Source organism: Urocitellus parryii, chromosome 11 (assembly GCF_045843805.1).
Source record: "Urocitellus parryii isolate mUroPar1 chromosome 11, mUroPar1.hap1, whole genome shotgun sequence".
NCBI lineage: Eukaryota > Metazoa > Chordata > Mammalia > Rodentia > Sciuridae > Urocitellus > Urocitellus parryii.
In genome coordinates, this window is record NC_135541.1 from 59956736 (window position 1) to 59978114 (window position 21379).

The window sequence follows — 21379 nt, forward strand, 5'->3', positions numbered from 1 at the left end:
GTTGCCAGTCAATTTGTAGAGGTCAATAATATCTTTTTCTAAATGCAAGTTTTCTTATAATTGCACCTCAATAACTGACAACCAGCCCTTACAAAAAGACAAGAAAGACAAGTGTTTGTTGCAGGAAAACATCAATATATGGTATTTTGTAGACAGGACTACTCTGGAAAGACTCTGCTATTTTTGGACCATTAGCATCAAGTCAAGGTTTCAAATGATAAATTCAATTAGAGTGGAGTTGACTAAGTGATCTAAAATAGTGTGCATTAGGAGCAATGTACAAGCATGGAGTTCATTAAATGGCAGTATCAATGTGATCACCTTTTAGTAACACAATCAATTTGCTGGTCTTTGAATAGTAGTGGTGGTCAGACTAAATTAGATTTAATGTACATTGACCAAGTGATTTACAGTATCTAGATTTACATCATTTCAGAATAAAGAATGACAACTTCCAAGCATTCCTGGAGTGAAGAGAAGAAAAAATCATAAAATAAGCCAAGGAAGGTTAGAAAACTTGCCTTTTGTTTGTTTCCAAGTTTTACAGTGGTCCTTTTCTGACTAAAGCCTGCAAAAACGTCAGACTAATCGGAACCCTGTGAACCCTGTAGACATTACAGACTTGAGTGCTGCACTGGCAAATTGGTATTTCACTTACACTCCCATCAGAGACTCGAAGGTTTGTATTGCTGAATTCCTACTGACAGGTGCTATGCAAGCAGCACTATTATGGCATGCTGAAAATAGTAATCTAGCTTAATAAGGAAAGCTTGAAGATTCAAAGATGGAACAAACAAAACAGTTTAAATTTAATACATGTGTATCCAAATCTTTCATCTTTCAACTTTTTCCTTAATGTATGAGATATGAATAAAACAAGCACACTAAAGATCTTGTCTGGATGGTGGCTACATGTGTCATATTCAAATATAGTTTTTCAGTATACATTTCCCTCCCCAGAGAGAGATCGTCAATTTGCATAAGATTTGCCAATAATCATCACAGCCATGTCCTATATTTCTACTTGCACTCCAAATGTCTGGCTCTTTGATGATTTGAAGAGAAAAATTTAGAGGACCAGTGGAAATCTGGTATGCTTATGTTCAACATGATCTTTACGAAAAATCAGCTTTCTGTACTTGAACAGCAATTGGTACTATTCAGAGTCAGAAGAGGTTATATGCTAGAAATTCTAAACTGCAACAAATACAATGCTTGCTTCCAAATAAAATAAAAGACCTCCTCCAATGGAGAATACTTTTTTAAAGTACAGTGTTTTACATATGTTCTTTAAAGCTCCTGTAAACTACAATTCCTACCAGTGTTGACTGCTATTCTGTTAGATAGTGCTAGGGGGTGCTATAACCTTACGGCTGGACCCTAGAACAGAAAGCAAAATGTTTAATCAGCCTCTTCTCAGAGAAGGTAGGATGTACATGTGTTTGGATGTGCACACATACATAGGTTTCTATCCATCCTGGTCTGAGAGGAAGAAATTTGAGTACGAATATTTGCAAATGTTGATTTTTTTACATAGACTGCTGACACTTCAAATCATGCTAAATTTTATTAGAAGATTTCACATTTTAGTAAGATCATTAAAGCTTTTTTTTTTTTCATTAAATAAATCTCTTAATTTTTTTCCACATTTTAAGATGAAGAATTCTAGGCAATGATGGAAATTCTGGACAGTTAAGCATGCCAACCAATTTAAGAGTTTTATTATGTAATTTAAAAAATAGTAAGCTAGTTGTGTTTTAAGTCAACATAAAAATAGTATATTTTAAAGAGAAACAAATTTTGCTATTTGATTTTCTAATTTTTTCATATTAAGAAATTAAATATTTTTGGTAAAGAGTAAGATTCTGTTAAATTAGAAAACGTAACTGATATGGAGCCACTGTCATTGTTGCTTTTACCTCCCCGGAAGCACTGATATCATTTAGAAATTTTAATATTTGACTGCAATGTTTACCTAATGGGACTTGCCCTTGCCTAGTAACTAACTAAAGAATAGCAGTTCAGGAAAAGCCAATATAATGTAATTTCTTCAAATATAAGGTATTTTGTAAAATCAGATTTAGAGTTCATGAAGATCCTGGGGTCATGGTGATTTTTTTTTTTTACAGCATATTTGATGCTTCTTGATATTATATTTTTAAAGGGAATTTTTTTTAAGGCAGTCATCCTCTTGTTCTAATCCTCCACATTCCCCAACTTTTAAAGACAATTTCCTGAAATAAAAAATGGTGAAAATAATGCATTTGTGAATTTCTAAAATTAATTTTAGAAAAAATATGTTAAACTCCTGCAAGGCCCACACCCTATGAATATGGAATGAGTGAAATCAGTTCCTATCCATAGGAAGCTTACTCTAAAATTTCCCTCATACAGAATATGGAATACAGAATCCAGATATGTTTAATTTCATAAACCTCACGAAAAACATTCTCTCAGTTATTTTTCTTGGCCATTAACTGTTACAGTTCTAAAACCCTTCCCAAAGCAGCAAAAGGGTGGAGTGCTCTTGTCTGAAATGTAAACTTAGTACTTCTTGGGAATTTATTTATTTAGGTACATAAGCAATTGTTTTTCTTTATTTCTGTCAAGCCCATGATATCTTGATTAATGAATTAATTTAGTAAATAGCTAAGGAGAACCTAAATGTGCCAGTCACTGGGCATCAGTTATACACATGACTAGTCTTTGACATCATGGAGCCCATTTTACTTGAGGAAATGTAGAATTAGAGAGACAATTGACAATGTTTTCACTAAATAAAACAGGCTAAATAAATGATGTCATGGTACTTAGGGGAAACTTACCAAATCTGTATTTCTTATGATGAAAGTCACCTCCTCAGAAAAAGAAATAAGGAATGTTTCAAGCACAATAGTTAAAACCATCTTAAATTAACAGTAAGTTTCTGATTTAGTTAAGAAGTACCATTAGATTTTAGTTTCTGCAAAAACTCATTGCTGAGTAGGTAGGTTTTGACTTGCTTTAAATGCTTTATACATACCTCAAGGCTTTCAAAATTGTGCACAGACAAAGACATCATAAAACAATTACAATCTGGTTATTTGTAATTGAAATATTAGTGAAAAAACGTTTTCCTGTTAAATGTTTAAAATAAGCACTTAAAATTTCAAATATATGAACCCCTAAAGAATCTAGATCATCTTAGAACGTGCTTTTCTTAGTCACAAGTATCCTTGTATAGTTATTGATATATGGTGTTTGTGAATGGGTGCATGTATTTATTGAGCTCTGTGTGTGAAAGTGATCTAGGAGGTCACTGAGGGCACACTTTCTCCTGTGTAGTCTCTATAGCTAGTCAGCTCTTGCCAGTCAGAATGTGATAAATGAGTTCAGGAACTGAACTCTGACCCTTACTGGGAGAACATGGCCCTTGTCAGAAGTATCTCAAAGGATTCCCATTATCCTTAGGTATAAGGTATATTTAAAAAAAAAAAAACTATTTGTAATTTTTGCCTTAGATAATAAAAATTTATAAGTTAATAGCAAAATGATGTGTATTTCAAATAGCCACTTATACTATAAAATTGCTATGTGATTCAGATAATATTAATATTCTAGTCAGAAGTAATTGCCACCAAGTTATTACCAAAATGATTGGTCAAATTCTCTTAATAGCTATGATTTATTTATAACATTGAAAAAGTCTTGGAGAAGAGACAAAGTTGACTATGAGAAAAAAAATCTTGTTTTCATATGCTGATCTTTTTCCTAAACACACAAACTCTATGTCTAATACACGAAAACTCTGAAAAAAAAGTCAACCACATCCATAAACAGAAGCTCAGTCAGCATTACCATGTAATTAACTGATTCCTCAAAAATAACTGATGTTTGATTATTTCAGTCTCACGTCATTGCTGCCTTCTGCTGCATTTTATTATATTATAATGAAATAAGCCTAGATAATGAAACCCCACACCACAAGTGTACCTTAGAGCTCCCAAAGATGGCTCTAAGATAGCTGCCTCATGGAGTGTGTATGCCTAATTCAAGTAGACAAGTTTAATCAATGGGAAAATTATAAAATGTCAGCAAAAATATGTTAAAAATTATTGCAAAACACTGTATATGCTGAATCCACCTCAGTTCAGGTTATTCGTTTCCTGAGATGTAGAGATCAGCTAACACTAAAATTGACATCTTTATCTAAGACCATTGTGTGGCACTTAATAGCAAAATCAGCATTGTCTCTTATTTTGTAGAATTTATCAGATATTAGACTGCTTTTAGCACTATGTCTGTGTGACCTGATTATGACAGATTTATTTTCCTTATAAATTGCTTCTGAAGATAAATATAAGCCATTTGGGAAGATTTATTCTTTTCAAAATCAAAAATCCTAGCTACCAGGAAAAGCTTGCAGTTAAAATAAAATCTGTATTTAAATGTTCAACATTCAACAAAGGACATGACTAAGTGAAGTTTCTATATAATCAGAAAACACAGTATTCTACCAAAAATTATTCATGAGGAATGGGAAAGTTAAGATAGGAGAAATGTGTAAATCTTACAAATTAAACCTCTGGAATGCAGTGCAAAGTGGGATTGAAACAATATGTCACCTGTTTTCATGTATATTGTTTTATGTGGCTATCATAATTTTAGAAGTTTAATTTGATATTTCACTTACAAACAATGGTTAAACTGAAATATACTATTTCTTTTTGTCATGATGTCTGTTGGTCCTTCTTCATAAATTTATTAGTTATGTCAACCCCTTAATTCCACATTCTCTTATTCACCCTTACTTCCTATCACATGATCACAACCTTCAGGAGAGTTTTTAAAATACTAATGAAGAGCTTATTGTTATTCAGTGGTGTAGCATCAGTGATATTGTATACAATATTTTCTGGAATCAAAATTATAGGTGGAGCCAGGTACAACAGACAATGTGAGAATTATGTTTCTTGAAGGTGTTTATGCAAAGTAATTGAGGTGTTACAGGGAAGTCTTGTTGAGTGCTAGACAACTATGCTTAGTATCTAATGGTTGCTAGATGAAAGCTAATCAAATGTGTATAATTCCACTCATAAGGAATCAGATTTTATCTAGCATGAGTCCCTCCCATATATTTTCACTTACTCCCATATATTTTCACTTACTCCCATATATTTTCATCTGTTTATATTTGGTAAATTTCATATCCATAACAAAATTATAATCTCTGTACATATTCATTGGCTAGCTTCTATGTTGGAAGCCCTTGTTCCAGTACTATGTGGTGTTTAGATAAGCTTTGCATTCATACGCTCTAAATTTTCCTTGTTAGGATTACCAAGCTAGTTTCAGTTCTTCCCAATATTATGGAAAATGATGACAAAGATTAAATTTTAAGACAGGGAATTTTGGGGTGAAGTATAGGGGAAAAAAAGGTTTACTGTTATTATGCTTCATCTTCGCTTTCCAACTTCCCACGCCCATATAGGAAATATATTCCAGATTCAGAATGCTCATTGAAATCACAATTTAATGCTTTTTACCTCCTTCTTCTTTATGAAATAAACTAAAAGTATTTTATATTGCTCTTAAGTAGCGACACAAAGATCTATGTACCTCTTCCCAGTAATGGATAACTCTAAAAATGGAGAAAATAATAACAACAACATATGCTCTCTCAAAGCTCTTTCTCTTTAAAGATTGTGTGGGAATCACAGGGATGTTTTATTTTTCCTTTAAGGAAATATAGACTCATTTTCCCTCAGTGTCCTGAATAGAATAAGGAAATTATAATTGATTTAAATGTGCCTCAAATGAGGGAAGAACATTAGCATATAGGTAATCCACATTCACAATTTCTAGTCAAAGACACATAAAGTAAATGTTCAAAACCTCCTGTCTTTGAAGAGTTCACAAAGCAACACTCAGAAGGTGCCCGTGAGCAGCAGGCTTCTTGGCTATAAAACCATGCAGTCACAGGGCTCTGAGTTTGGTTTAAAGCTCTTCGGTAAACATGGTGAGATTCTTAATAATTTCATGCCAAGATCCTTGCATTTTCATTTTATACTAGGTCTTGCAAGTTATGTAAGCAGTCCTCAATATGTTTTGTGTTGGAAACTCATTTGCATCAGCTTTCGTTCTTGATTTCTTGGAAACCAAGAAAATTCCACTCTCAGCAGAGAAGTAGACTTGAAGCAGTTTATTTAATAACTGAATATGTCTGGCCTTGTTTAGATAGGAAACAAAGAGATAAGAAAGATCTCTTTGGCCATTTTCCTTCTTTTAGCTTCCTGAATTACTTTCTTATTCAATTGAAATCATCAGAATGAGGTATGGCTACAAGAAAAGCTTTCGATTTTGATAGGTTCTAAAACAACCTTCTTCTTGCTGCTAAGCTTTTCTCCCTGGATATTTTCCTCTCCTTTCTATGGAAATAGGTGAAGTTTTAGAAGTTAGGGATCCATCAATTCCATTTTCGCTTTGTATCTCCGAATACTTAATAATCTTTTAGGGCTTGGGCTCTGGAAACAGAATGCTTCAGCTTAGATTCCCTTTGGGAATGTAAAACAATTTTTTAAACTGTGGTGCTTTGGGCATGTTTACATACATAATCTGTCCTTGGGATTTCAATTGGTAAAATAGGAATAATAGTAGTAGATAGTGAATGTCCAATTTTTGTTGTTGTTGTAAGACTCAAATGAAATAATGTACATTAAATATTGAACTAGTTCCTGGCATATGTTATCAATATATTTTTTTCCTCTACATTCTGTTCAGCTGCAACCTGAGTTATATGTACAACTTTAATATAAGTAATGCATGATAACTATGTATCAGGAAAGTTACATTGACAATTATTTTATCAATCAGAATTTTGATTTCTCTCTTACTATAAATATCATATGGGGATTGCTCTATATTGCCTTTTCTTCCACTTTCAGAGGTCTTTTAAATAATTGAAATATTAAAATAACTATTTCACATGTACAAAATTTTTATAATACTTTCTCTTTTTCTCAGAGACTCACATTTTTTCACTTGCTTTTTCAATAAAATATGTAAAATGAAGCTAAAAGATAAAAAGGCATGCTTAATATTTTTATATTCATAGCTTGAAACGAAATATAGTATTAGCTTCCATATATTATATCAATCTACTGGTTATTTCTATAAATCATAAAAATACCATTTTACAAATTTTACTTTAGATTACAAAGAACTGATAATATTTTTCTTGCAAAATAAGCTTTCTATCCACTCTATTGAGCTAATGAATATGGAAAATAGTACAGTAGAGTATGGATATCAGAGATTCATGGAAAGAAGCTATGCATTTTTTCTCAGGGCCCCAAAAGGGAAAATGTTAACAAGGAACTATAAGGTAGCAGAGAAATCCTAATGAAGTTCATTTCCCACCAGTCAAAGAGATGAACATTTTAGGAGACATAGCAATAGATCAGTAGGCTTATTAAATATTAACACATCTTTCTCACTTTCTTCATTAGAATTTTTGCAAAGTAACTAAGAATGTGACTGTGCCAAAGATTGAACTCTTTCAAGGACCAAGACAGACATCAGCAGTCATGGCTGACATTTAATTATAAAATATGATGTCTCCTCTCAGAAATACCAGCAATGTCACTGGCAGAGTACCCTAAAGAGTAACATGATAATCACCTCATTTCCACAATCCCTCCTGCACACACACACACACACACACACACACACACACACACCTTTCTCAGAGTAGTAGTTATTGTTAAAAATAAACACTTGGCAGATCAGAAACACGCTATTCAATAAAATCCCAAGGCAGTCTTTGTGAGGGTTTCTAAGCTTCTAAAAGGTCTTGACAGCAGTACACTTTTAAGTGCAGTTACAAAGTTCACCCAGACTCACCTGCTGGAAATCTTAGGTGAGTATAGTGCTCAGTCTGAACAGCAGCTTCACAGTGCTTTTAAATACAGTTTTCTGTTTGATTTTCAGGTTCTTTATTATTTTTTTAGGGGAATCTTCAACCACCATGATCATGCTATTGTCAGAGTCTGTATTTTAACTGATTTCTATGAGGTCCTAGGGTACTTCCTAAACTCAGTGCTCCACCTAAGACTCCTGAATTTTCTTTGCTGAATGATATTGGTACTACTTTCAGTAATTCTGCATTATGGCATTTTCAGTAGAAACATAATTTAGGACTCACGTTAAATGAATCTGTCATAAAAATATCTGTGGTTTCAAATAGACAATTCTTAGGAAAAAAAATTGTTTGTTTCTGCTACACTGAGCTTTCAAAATGCTGCTTTCAGAGTGTTCCATGATTTTGAATTTCCTTTTGCCATTTCCCCTTCTCCAATGATCAGGTCCAGACCTCTGGGCAAGGTTTCATGATCTGATCCTTAATTTTTCTGTTTGTCCCTTATGCTAATCAGATCAACACACTTAATAGACTGTAAATATATTTGTCTTCTTTCTCCTCCATTATTTTGCTTACTTCACTTTCTTCAGGTAGAATTCTCCTTGCTCTTACTTAAGTATCACCCATCCTCATACAGATTTGGGGTGCATGCCATCTATAAGGCATTATGCTTGATGAGTTTGCATGACTCCTTGATGTATCTCTGAAACAATGGTTGATTTTAAAGATTAAGAAACTTGCATATAAATAAATTCTTCCCTGAGGCTTAAGACTATGAAATGAGAGGAGACTGGATTTAAAATCAAAGTTACGATTTTTTTTTTAATTTCAAAGTTGCCTTCAAGTCAACTAAAATTCCATCTCCTCTTTAAAACCTTCTCTACTAAATCTGAAGTAATTTCCAAACTCCTAAACAAAATTGTTTGTATAATTAACTGGCAACAGAATTCACATAACATTTATCATTCTATGGCTGTCTCCTCCTCTAAACTAAATGCTTCTTGAAATGAAGGGCTCTGATTCTTTTTTTCTCAACTCCATAGTATTTTGAAAACTTAATTTTTTAAAATCTAAATAAGGATAAATCAGTAAATGGAAATGTTTCAAGCTGTAAAATTGTTGCCACTTACCTAGACCCTTATCTCTTAAAATGCAGAACACAGAAAAAACTTTGCGTTTATGTTTGCTTTTATGTGAAGATATATGTGTACTCATAAATATATGCCTCAATCTAAGAAAGAGACAATAAAGAGAGACCTACTTGATATTAAGCTTTGGAGTAGATGTTGCCATTAAATTTAGCTGGCAGCAGAAGCAGTTTGCTTGTATAGAATGACCAGAAAATACAGGAACTGTTGAAGAGTTGGTCTAGGGTATAGGTTTTGGGGAGTACATAGTACTTAGAAGATGATAATATGTCTTCAAGATCTTTTATGTTTGGTTAGCAGAATACAGATTACATTTGATATATTTTACACATGCATGCATACATATACACAAACACCACCACATCAGGCAGATTGCTAGCACAGTTGGCAGCAAAAATTTTCATTCATTTCTTAAAATTATTTGTTTTCAATGGAAATTGGGCCACAGCTCAGCATTCAGGAAATAGATAATGTTAAGAGAAATTACAGTGACTCTATCAGAGCAAAGGGTCTAATCAAACTCCAGCATTGGATTTAGCTCACAATCTTTTGTGCTATGTTAAATTTAGACAAAAGAGAAATGTGAAAAATAGGCTAATGATATATAAAGTGAAGCCAATCTCTATGATTTTACCAGTAGATTTTTTTATTCATAATATTTTCTCTTTATTCCTCTGAAAACAACATAATTAAAGTTTCATGTTGTAATACTTCTTGTTTATTTTTGTAATGAACTCTTAAAATAAATAATGAAATATACAAGAATAAAATACCAATTTTGCAAAGTATAACTCAGTACAATTAATATTTTCATAATAAATGAATGACTGTAACATGATTAAACGTTAGTAGTAGAAATATATATTCAGCCTCTTTGAGATGATGATAAATTTAGAAATATTTTAAATTTACTATAATTCAATTCAGAAATCCAAACCTTCCTATTTGGAACATAGTAATGAGTGACTCTGTAAATGGCCTTATGGTGGCCAGAATTCCCATTGACTCTAGATATATTCAGAGATCTAAGTGAAAATTCTGTACCTAATGAAAGAATCAGTTTCAAAAATAATCTTTAGAAGACAAACAAATGTGACAAAAAAGATAGTATTAATAAGTCAAATAGCAGAGCTGGAGGAACACAATTTGTTAATATTATTATTGATAGTTTTATAATTGTTCTCTGGCACTACCTCTTGGTTATAGAACTTTATCTTGGTTAGGATACCTATTAAGTAAAGGGTCTAAACTTATTTTTGAGTTTCATTGAAATATTTGAGTGTGTATTCTATCTATAATTGATTTTAAAAGCATTTTATGCTGAGATTTATATGGTTTTAGCAATGCTTTAGTTAAAAAAAAAGAAGTAACTAGGAAAATGGTAGGTTTTGAGAAATAGTGGAATTGAAGATTTGGCAGCTGTAATATTAAGGGAAATAAATAAGGTGTGGGAAAGGAGACCTGGAAGAGAATTCAAAGTACAGTCACTTTTAATCAAGGTTCTTTGAAAAACTTTATTTAATTGGAGTGAAACTGATAATTTAATTGGAATGAGGCTTTTTTTATATATAAGGAGTTAACTTTTAGATAATATCAATGAAAGTCCTATGCAACATTAAAGTAGACAAAAGTGTTGTTTCTATGTTCTATATGTGTATTTTATTATGTTATCTGAAATACTAACACAGATGTAAATTTATGAATATTTCCTTCCCTTGCACATGACCTGCATCTTTGTGATAGACAGCAAAAGGAAAATGGTTTTAGAGGTTGAGAGGATTTGTGGAAGCCTCTTCTACCAAGAGCTTTATCAAAACCTTTTTAATTTGTTATATTTCATGTTAAACAAATTATTACTTTTCTCCTGTCAAAGATGGGGTTCATATCCCTAATGGAGGTAGCATGTTATATTAATGGCACATGAAGTTACCATTAATGACTGATGACAGATTAGTTACTGAAATCAAATTTGACAACAATGGGTTAAATGGTTTTTTTTAAAAAAAAACCTGATATTTGAGGTGTACAGTACCTTGAAGGAGAAACAGAATAAAGAAAGAGATGAACTGTAGCTCCCTAGAAATGTGAAGTTACTCCAGAGTTCATCCTGTGGTCAAGTGATGTTACAAATTCTTTGACGGATCAAAGAGAAAGTCTAGTTTCCCCAGTATAAAGGATTTAAAGAGTTGAAGAAACAAAAATGGAACCTCAAAACACTTTAGTCAAAGCAGGAAACATGTGAACGCAATGACTGTGAAAGGGTTCCTGGGTTGGAAAGTTTAAAGAAGCCACTTTGGAGACTCCAGAGCAAAGGACCACACAGCAACTGAAGAGTAAACACACCATGGTTAAGAGGGGGACTTGCACATCTGAGTGATGGCTGGTGTCAAGTGCATGTTTAAGATTACCTCAGAGATCAAGGTAGAAATTCTGTCTGGGCTAGTGGAGTCAGGAGAAAATCTCAGTGTGTGAGTACAGAGATCAAAGTTAAAACCTCAAAGCTTCCCCCCCAAAATCACAAACAAACTAGCAGAGGGATGGTTCCAAAGCACTCTGATGGTGCATTTCCAGAGGCAACTCAGAAGTTGAAGGCATTTTATGGGTATCATTGGTATTCGTTTTTTTTTTTTTTAAAGCATTATTTTGAATTGTTATTATTTTTTTTAAATAAGGGAAACAAAGTAATGGGATGAACACATTATAGATTTAGGTGTCTTTGATACATGGCTGAATTTTCTGTAGTCCAATCAGATTTACATGTGGAATCAAACATTTTCAATGTGAGATAAAATTCAAGCTAGTTGAATGTTAAAATTAAGATGCTAGAATTATTTTGAATGTTTCCACTAAATATATGACAGTGAACATATTTGTGAAGAGACACTACGTTCAACCGGTTAGCATTAAGAGCAGAGAAATAGGAGGTTTTTCTTCCACTGTGGAATTCAGACTTTGGCTACTTTTTCTCACTCATGAACACATTGCTAAGTTCTTTTTTAAAGTAACTTTTATTGATTTTTAAGCCTCAGCTCTTCCACAATGGCATATGTACTGTGTGGGAAAAACCAAGTGGTAACATCTGAGACTTTCATGAAAATGGGGGCTGATGGACGTGGTTAATGTTTTGGTTAACGTTTTATTACTTTTTATTTACATTACTGGAAAGCTAAATATTCCAATACTAATGCTTAGAAACATAAATATGTTAACAGCTAATGGTTTGTAATAATTTCTGTCAAAGGAACAGAAAAATTGTGCGTATGACTTAGGTAGTAGACTCTATCTATTTGACAAAAAGGTATGGGAGCTGTGCCACAGGAGGACACCAAAAGTGCTTCTAGAAGATTCCAGGCCCACCACACTGCTATTGTTACTGAAATCATAGTAATATTACTTTTAATCACATATATAGAAAAATTAAGGTGGTTTCAAACAAGATAAAATGTTTTTGATATACTTAATCTTTTGCCTATCCTCAGCTTTAATTTTCTGGGTTTGTTCTCCCATATGATCTCCTTAGTGTCTTCAACTGACATCATCTCAGCACACTTTGTTCTGTTGACCACTCTACTGTTGGAAAAATCTCTTCCTTTTTGTGTCTCACCTATAAATAGTTCTTGAAATCTTTATCCCTCTCTGATTATTTCTACTAAATAACCCTAATTAGTTTTCTGTCTCCTCTGCCCATCCCTTCAATGATGGCCTTGCCTTGAAGTTACCCTTATAAGCTTTTTGTTTCATGCATTCTTCCTGGAAGACCTAAACCTTCTATCATAGCTTTGGCTACCAAACTGATGATTTCTAAAGTTTTATGCTCCACACTGGCCATTCTCTTAAATTCAACTGTCTACATGATAACTCTATCTGATGATCAGAATCAATGAACCAAAACTAAAATCAATAAATTGAACACAAATTTTATCTCTTTTTTAACATATTCCCAATATTTCTTTCTAAAAGTCATTACCATTCAGTCTGTATCTCAAGTTAAAAAATAAAATGTAATTCAGTTCTTTCTTTTACCCTTACTGCTCATCCAAAACTTCCAAATGTTTGTTAGTCCTGTTGATTCTAGCTCAAAAACATTTATGGAATGTGGCTCTTTTCTGTTAATTCACATGGTGTTTGCCTTAGGTCAGTCTCACATGCCTCACAAATCTTGCCTAATGCACTGCAAAAAGCCTCCCAGCTGACCTTACAGGGGCCAGGTACAAATCTACACTACAGTGAAGGTGGTCTTCTTAAAACACACATTAACAATGTAATTTATCTGGTAAAAGACCTTTGCTATGACTGTGTGTCTGTTAAGATGGAATCCAAAGACTCTAAACTCTTAATTTTTTCCATCTTTCTGAGCCAGTATTTCCCCATATTTCTCTACTACCTCAGAACTAGTGGCCTCCAGATAGCTCAGTTCTTATCCCTTTTTCTTATCCTCATTCATGGGTATGTGCATTTCACATGTTGTTCTGTTAACCTTGAATGTTATATTCATGTCCCATCTGAAAAACACCTGCTAACTCTTTTGGTCCATTTTATGATACCATAATAAACTCCCTTTGAGGATGTGTTTTCTTCTTCATACTCTGTTATTACTCTTATCTCTCTTGAAACATTTCTCACAGTATTATAATGTCTTGTTCCCAGTGTTTTACTTATTGAAAAGCTCTGTGTTAGTCATGTGTGCTCTCTCCATAAACCTAACTCTGAATGGTTTGTCTAAGGTTACATAAATTATAAGTGGCTAAGCTGAGATTTGAATCTGGGTCTTCCAATTGTATATTGCCATCTATTCCATTAAAATGGGTGGCCATCTGGTTAATGGTTTTCTTTTACTTTGGCATCTGTATTCTCATTTACCTAGTATTTTTTTTATTCTGAGTATGCTTTATATTTCATCAAAATAAACTTGGATTTTAATTCATTGGATGATGCTCCATTACTCTATTGAAGTGGTGATATTTTGAAAAAAAGCAAGTTATATAAAAATTACTTAAATTATTTTTTATGGAGGCACCTAGATACAATCAGAGCCATAATTCACAGCCTGCACGTGTGGTTACAATGTATGTGGAGAGGTGTTTTTGGCATTTTAGTTATTCACAGAAAGTATCATTTTGACCAGTCTGCTGAGACATAAACATGTTGGACACCTCCTCCTCCTCCATATGTTTCTCCATCCACAGTATATTATTGAATATTTTTACTCTGTAACTGAGAAATTGGGGGATTGTTAGTTCTTGGACAATTGAAACTCAAGAGATGAGTGTAAAGAGCGTCATGAGGCTTAGGCTTCCTTTGTCCTCTTTAACTTGGTTTGAGTCATATTGAATAGAGATTAAGATGAAACAGAATCTTACTTTTTGTTCTGCTTGCTTTGTCGTTAGTTTTTATATACTTAATTTTTTGCCTATCCTCAGCATTTATAGTCATAGAACATAAAGCAAATACTACAGATCCAGAAATATTTGTGTAAAACTTACAAATACTATCTTATTATTTCTAAGAAAAATTGAGATAAAGCAGGTTTTTGCCATATATGTCCTTATAAGTAGAAGGAAATAATGTCTGGCTACACAGAAGTGACTCTTAGAAATTGAGAGATTAAATAGTGCCTGAAAGATATTGACCTGTGCCAGTTACAAACACATGTGCTGAGCTGTGCAAGTTTATATACTTATAAATGCACAAGCCTACATATGTGTGTGTGCATGTGTGTATACAGAAAAAGAGTACAAATGCATATATATAATGTATAACATATGACATATATAGCAGATAATAAATAACATATATATTGTTTATTTACGTTTTTGTAAGTCTGCATGTATAATTTTAATAAACATTCCTTGGAAATATTTATAGTATATGTACATAGACATAGATAGCTATATTGAATGGAATTTTATTTTTTAATAATATCACACTTCTTTAAATCTGAAAGATGGTCTTTGGATCAAATGTGTATATAATTAAAATGACTTATTTAACTTTTTAGTGTTTAAATTTCCTCATCTTTAAAATGAGAGAATGAAACTATAACATCTAAATGATTTTAAAATTCTACTACTGTATGAGAAAAAAACTCAACAGTTACTAAGATAATGGGGACAAAAAGAAATAGGTTTTAGTTCTTCAGAAACCTCCATCACATTTGAGGAGTCCAGCATGGATTGTGTGTCTTGCTGAAATTGCAATCACAGGAACTGCAAATACTCGTAGATTTGTTTTGGCATGACACACAATACATTTCTTTTACCAATTTTGACTACCCACTGAAGTCTAGACTCTCAAATTCTTCAACATTCATATTCACTGCCTGAGGAAAAATGCATGGGTAGAACAGGGAATGAGAATATGGCATTTAATTATTAAATCAGTACATGTGCCTGACTTGCAGAAGCTAGGTACAATTTAAATCTGGTTAAAGGGAGCCAATCATCCATTCTCTGAATCTCTGAAAGCATGCAATCATTCATTTTGCATTTGAAGACTTTTGAAGGCTACAACCGTCTAGTGTATAACTAATTAACTAAAAATGAAAACATTCCATTTGCATTGGGAACATATTTGACCTTTTTCTTGTGAACTTTTCAAATAGTGTTGTAGTATGATAGACATTTTCTTTCTACATAGTCACTTGAAGGTCTTATGATCCTACATAAAGTCATACAGGATGGAAAAAAAATAAATACTGTTTCTTTTTTTTTCCCCTCTTAAGTATGCAAAACAGTTATATTTTTTATTTTGTTTTACCTTGTAATCTGATTTTGCTATAAGCTTTTCCAGACATCAGTGATAGCTATAATTAAAGATACTGTTTTGATGTGAGCTCAAAATTATGCAAAGGATGATGCTATGTACTAAGTATGCATTATCTCATTTAAAATTCTCAAAAATCCTAAGACATGTATTATTATGACATCTATATTACAACTATGAAGAAACTTGAAACATAATTTTTGAACGTTACATATGCTATAAATATTGTTGCTTGACATTGAATCTAAAAGTTTTGCTGGCCTTAAAGGTCAATCTTATAAGCATAGCATAGGGCTCAATATGCTTACTACACATCAAAACATACATATTTTGCTCTCCTTAAGTACATGATTAAACTGAAAGAAGAAGAAATTATCCCATTATAACTGCAAAAATAGAAAGAAGTATTTTTCATACCACAAGAAAGTCAGTTCAAGAAAACTCTTCTCAGTTAATTTGTTAGCATTCTTTTTCTTTCTTTCTTTTTTTTTTTTTAATGCCAGAATTACCTTTACAAGCATTTAGCAAGATGTCTTCAGTGTACTGCATTCTACTTCAGCAGTTTCAAGAGTGAGATACATGCAATAAAGACACTGTCTTTCTATATGTGTGGCTCTTCTGACCTTTCAGTAGAAGGCTAGTGAAGGAATAAGCATATATATATATATATATATATATATATATATATATATATATATATATATTTAATTTTGAAGTGTCCATTCCTGACTTTCTCATTAGATTTGCAGTTTGCCAAATTCCCAAGTAGGATAGTAGCATTATTGGTAATGTTTGTATGGGTTCTATCTTTGTGGATTGAGCAGAAACTGCTCTTTGATGTAGGCAAATTTCATTCCAAACCACATAATTACCCAGAAATGAAGAAAAATACCTCATTAATAGGGTATCTTTCTCTTTAAAGCAAATGAATGTGAAGAGTTTCACTTAATACAATGCAGACAATAAATTGCACTCACATTCTGAGTGGCTTTCTCGGAGACTCCCTAAGGGCTTTAGAAAAATTAAAAATTCTTAACAGCAACATCAAACATCAGTTACTTTGGTTTAGATTTTAAAACAGAAATTGATTTAGCATTTTAGATCTCCAGTGGGGATTGCTTCTGCATTCATGAAAGCTGCTGTTAGAGGTAGAAATGCCATTCGACCAACAGCTGCTGATCCAGGCAAAGACTTTTATAGTTTCCAGGAAATCACAAAGATGCTTCCATAACTGCAGGCATTGACCAAACCAATCTGTGAGAGTTGGAGATGGAAATTTGAATACATGGTTATTAGTGCAGAGAGCAGTTGGCACAAGTGTCCTGGGACTGTCCTTATCTCTCCTTCTTACTGTTATTACTATTATTTCCTTAAAGCCCCACCCATAGTAGCAGAAGATGATGTGAAAAACAATAAAATTATGTACTTATTGCAAATGCTACCTCGTGCTTATGATTTAAAGTATCACACCTGTCCTAATCATCTCAGAGGCAGATATGGAATAATGTATAATAAAATATTGGAGAGATCAGTTCTAGTATTCACAGTCATACTAAAAATAACTCTGCTTGACAGATGGAGTCGCTTTTGTGAACATTGAAAGTTTTTAGGAGTAAGTGGTAAATGGAATGCATTTTCTAATTCTTAGTAAAATTTACCTAACAAGAAATAGGAAAGAATGTACCTAAGAAAAGAAATAGGAAGAGAAAATATAAAGCAAAAAAAAAAACAATAAAAAATAAAATAGCCTGGTATTTGAATGTGGATCAATCCATACTCTCAAGATATTATGGGGGAAAAAAAGTAAAAGTCATAAATGTAGAAGATCCTATGTGAGAGTAATGTCTTTGATTCGAATACCTAGAATCATCATATGCATGAGAAAGAGAGAAAGAGGGGAGAGGTCAGAAAATATATAACCAATGAGTTGATATCAGTAAGAATTTGAAAGAGAAAAATTTATAACTAATTAGGTTACAGGAGACAAATAGAGGACAATCATATGTGATATAGAAAATGTTAACTTATTTAGACCTAATAATTCATGTAGGAACTAAGTATGTTGTAATCATCCTAAGTTTAGAGTAAGTTGCATAAAATTCAACACAAAATAGGAAGATGGGTATTATCTAATGCTTGATAAAATGGGGCTAATAATAACTTGGTGATTAAACTCCACAAATCTTTAAATTTAAAGATCAAAGCTATATTTACACTAGGATGAAAGTTTCTTGGGAAATAACAGTATTTTCACCAAATGCTGCTGGGACAACTGGATATAACAATCAGGAGAATAAAGTTGTACAATATTTTCACATGTATAAAAATTCATACAGATAAAAAAAATTAATGATAAAAGCTTAAACTATAAAACGTAAAGAAAACATAGGCACACTTCTTGATGACCTTAGATTAGGCAATAGTTTCTAAGATATAGCACCAAAAACAGAAATATCACAAAGGTGGAAATTTATAAATTGGGCTTCATCAAATTAAAAAATCAAAACAGAACAAAAAACATTTTTTTTTTGTTTCAAAGGCTACTACTTTCAAAAGATAAAAAGACAACCCCAGAGTGAGAAGGAAATTTTGCAAAGACATGATAAGATTATTGTATATCACTTACATAAAGAATAGTAATATCAATAATAATAAATACGAGAAAATATAATGTTTTAATGTGGAAAACAGCCAAATGGTCATTTTTCTAAAGATGTACAAATGTCCAATAAGCATGTGAAAGATGCCTAAAAATCAATAACATCACAAAAATGCAAATCAAATCCATAACATAGTATTTCATGTTTATTAGAAGGGCAAAATTAAAGAAGATACTAACAAGTGGTGTTAATTAAGATTAGTAGAAATTCTATCCATTGTACAAACTCATGAGGATACAAAGTGGCAGAACAACTTTGCTTAACCATGTTGAAGTTATTCATATGTTTTAATGCAGAGTTACTATATGAAACAGCATTTCTTTTTTTTTTTTTGATATGGGGGAATGAATGAACCCAGGGTGATTAACCACTGAACCACATCTCCAGTTCTTTTTGTTTATTTAATAATTTATTTTGAGATAGGGTCTCACTAAATTACTTAGGGCCTTGTTAAGTTGCTGAGTCTGGCTTGAACTTGTCAGTCTCAGGCCTCAGACTCCCAAGACACTGGGATTACAGGAAAACTATACCCAGCTGACCCAACATTTCTATTCCTAGGTACATACCCAAGAGAGATGAAAATATGTTTTACCCTAAAAACATGGACATAAATGCTCATAACACTGCTCACACGACCATTATTCATAATAACAAAAAAAGTAATCAAATCCCAGGTGTCTGTGAACTAATCTTTGGATCAAAACAAGGTGGTATATGCATATAATGGAATATTATTTGTCAGTGCAAAGAAATGAAGTATTGATATATACTCTATGTATTAACATGAATATTTTAACATAGTTGAATTTTTTTTTAATTAAAATACTGAGTTTATTCCACATGTTTATTTTTGTCACCCCATCATTTCCATGTCTGGCCACCACTACTACTATGTCCTATCATATAACATTTCATATATACTCAAAAACCAAGCAAAGTTTGAAGTTCCATCTTTAAAAACTGAACAGGCATTTTGGATAACACATTCTTGACAATGGAACCTGGACAACATTTATCAAACACCGTGAGAAACGTTCTCACTTTGCATCATAAAAAAAAAAAAAACAGCCAGATATCAACTGTTACTGTTACAGAAACAAATTAAAGGGTGTTTTTTGTTGTTGTTTTGCTTTTTTTTTTTTTCACTAGGTATTGAACCCAGGGCCTTGTACATGCTAGGCAAGCACTCTACCAACTGAGCTATATCCCCAGCCCAAGATAAGAATTTTTAACAAACTGTTTAAACTGTTTTTCTTAAAGAGACTTCCTCCATTGCCAGAGAATTTCAATAGCCTCCTAGTCAGTCATCCAGAAGCAATTCTTCACAGAATTGATGAACTTGGTTTCCACTTTGGGAAGACACCATCTTTTTCTATACTTGCATTTTTTTGGTTTAATGTCTTCCACAGAAGTAGGTCTTTTTGGTGTTTTAGGGTTTTTATTCCTGTTTTTTTTTTTTTTTTTGAAGGATTCCTGACCTTTTGATCTTGGTGTTTATAGTATTGATTCTTTTCCATTCTGGTTTGATTTTTGTACATTTTTGCCTGGAGAATCTTTTATAGATTTCTTCACTGGAGCTTTTTCTTCAGTTTTCTCATCATCAAACTCATCATCATCTTCATCATCATCATCATCATCTTCATCTTCATCAGCAGCAAGTTTTACTTTTTTTCTGGGGAATGTTGCTACCACCTCCAGGGGCATCTTCCTCCACAGCTACTAAGTGGTACCCACTAATACACACAGTTTCTGAACTGAACTACACTCCAACCTTAAGACCACAGGTGTTGTGATTTCAACACTCCCAGGGGAAATCGTTGGCTGTACAGACATTTTTAAAGTTTCCAGTGTTAATTTATTCACACTGCCTTCATAATTCATGGCCTTTGCTTCAACAATGTACAACTCATCTTTTGCATCAGCCCCTAAACTGACTGTTTGTAATGCTAACTGCTACTCATTTTCATCACTATCCACCTTGAAGTGATCATCTTTGTCAGCCTTTAGCTCACACAGATAGTTCTGGGGGCCCAGGAGGCTCATGTCCATATCCATCAAATCTTCCATGGGGTAGTAGCACACTTAGGTGGAAGATAAGATGGACAGAAAATGGGCTGCTGCCCTAGAGAAGAGAAGCACAGAATGGACATAGTTTAATCTTGAAATTATGTGGTAAGTAAAAGAAAACAGCCTCAAAGATCACATATGGTAGGTTTCCATTTATAAGAAATGTTCAGAAGAGCCAAATCTATAGAGACAGAAAGTAGATTAGTGTGTGCCTTGTGTTGGGGAGAAGTGGAAAGTAACTGTTAAATGTATATGGGGTTTCTTTTGGGGGTGATAAAAATGTTCTAAAGATATTATGGTGATATTTGCACAATGCTATGAGGATACTAAAATCCATGGAATTGGATGCTTTCAGTATGTGAATCAAATAGTATGTGAATTATATCTCAGTTATATAGTTATAAAGCAAAATAATATAAATGGGTTGCAGATATTTCATTGACAGTTTAAATAGTCTGTGCTCTACAAGGAAAACAAAACCAGATGCAAAATATGAAAGAATAATAAAAATGTTACTCTAAAAAATAAGAATGCCATTACAACTCGACTGTTTCAGGTAAAGTTGAACATGTTCCAAAAAGTAACATGGTATATAAGATGTTAACTGATCAATTCTTATTAAATCAGTTTACAGGAGAAAGAAAAAGATTTGATGATAATGTAACTATCCATAGGTTGGTCAAATTGTCCAGAAATGTAAAATAAAATAAAATAAAATAAAACACTACATAAAAAAAACAGTTCAAATCTCATGTCCTTCTGACTGAACTGTAGGAGCTATCATAACAATAAATATGCATCATATTGAGAATTCAGGGGTCAAAGAGCAATATAGTTATAAGAGT

General features: G+C 32.7%; 1 pseudogene; it reads right to left on the reverse strand.

Annotated features, from left to right (window-relative positions):
* Positions 1-19721: 19721 nt before the first annotated feature.
* Positions 19722-20534, reverse strand: LOC113197749 (nucleophosmin-like; annotated as a pseudogene).
* Between the last annotated feature and the right edge of the window lie 845 nt (positions 20535-21379).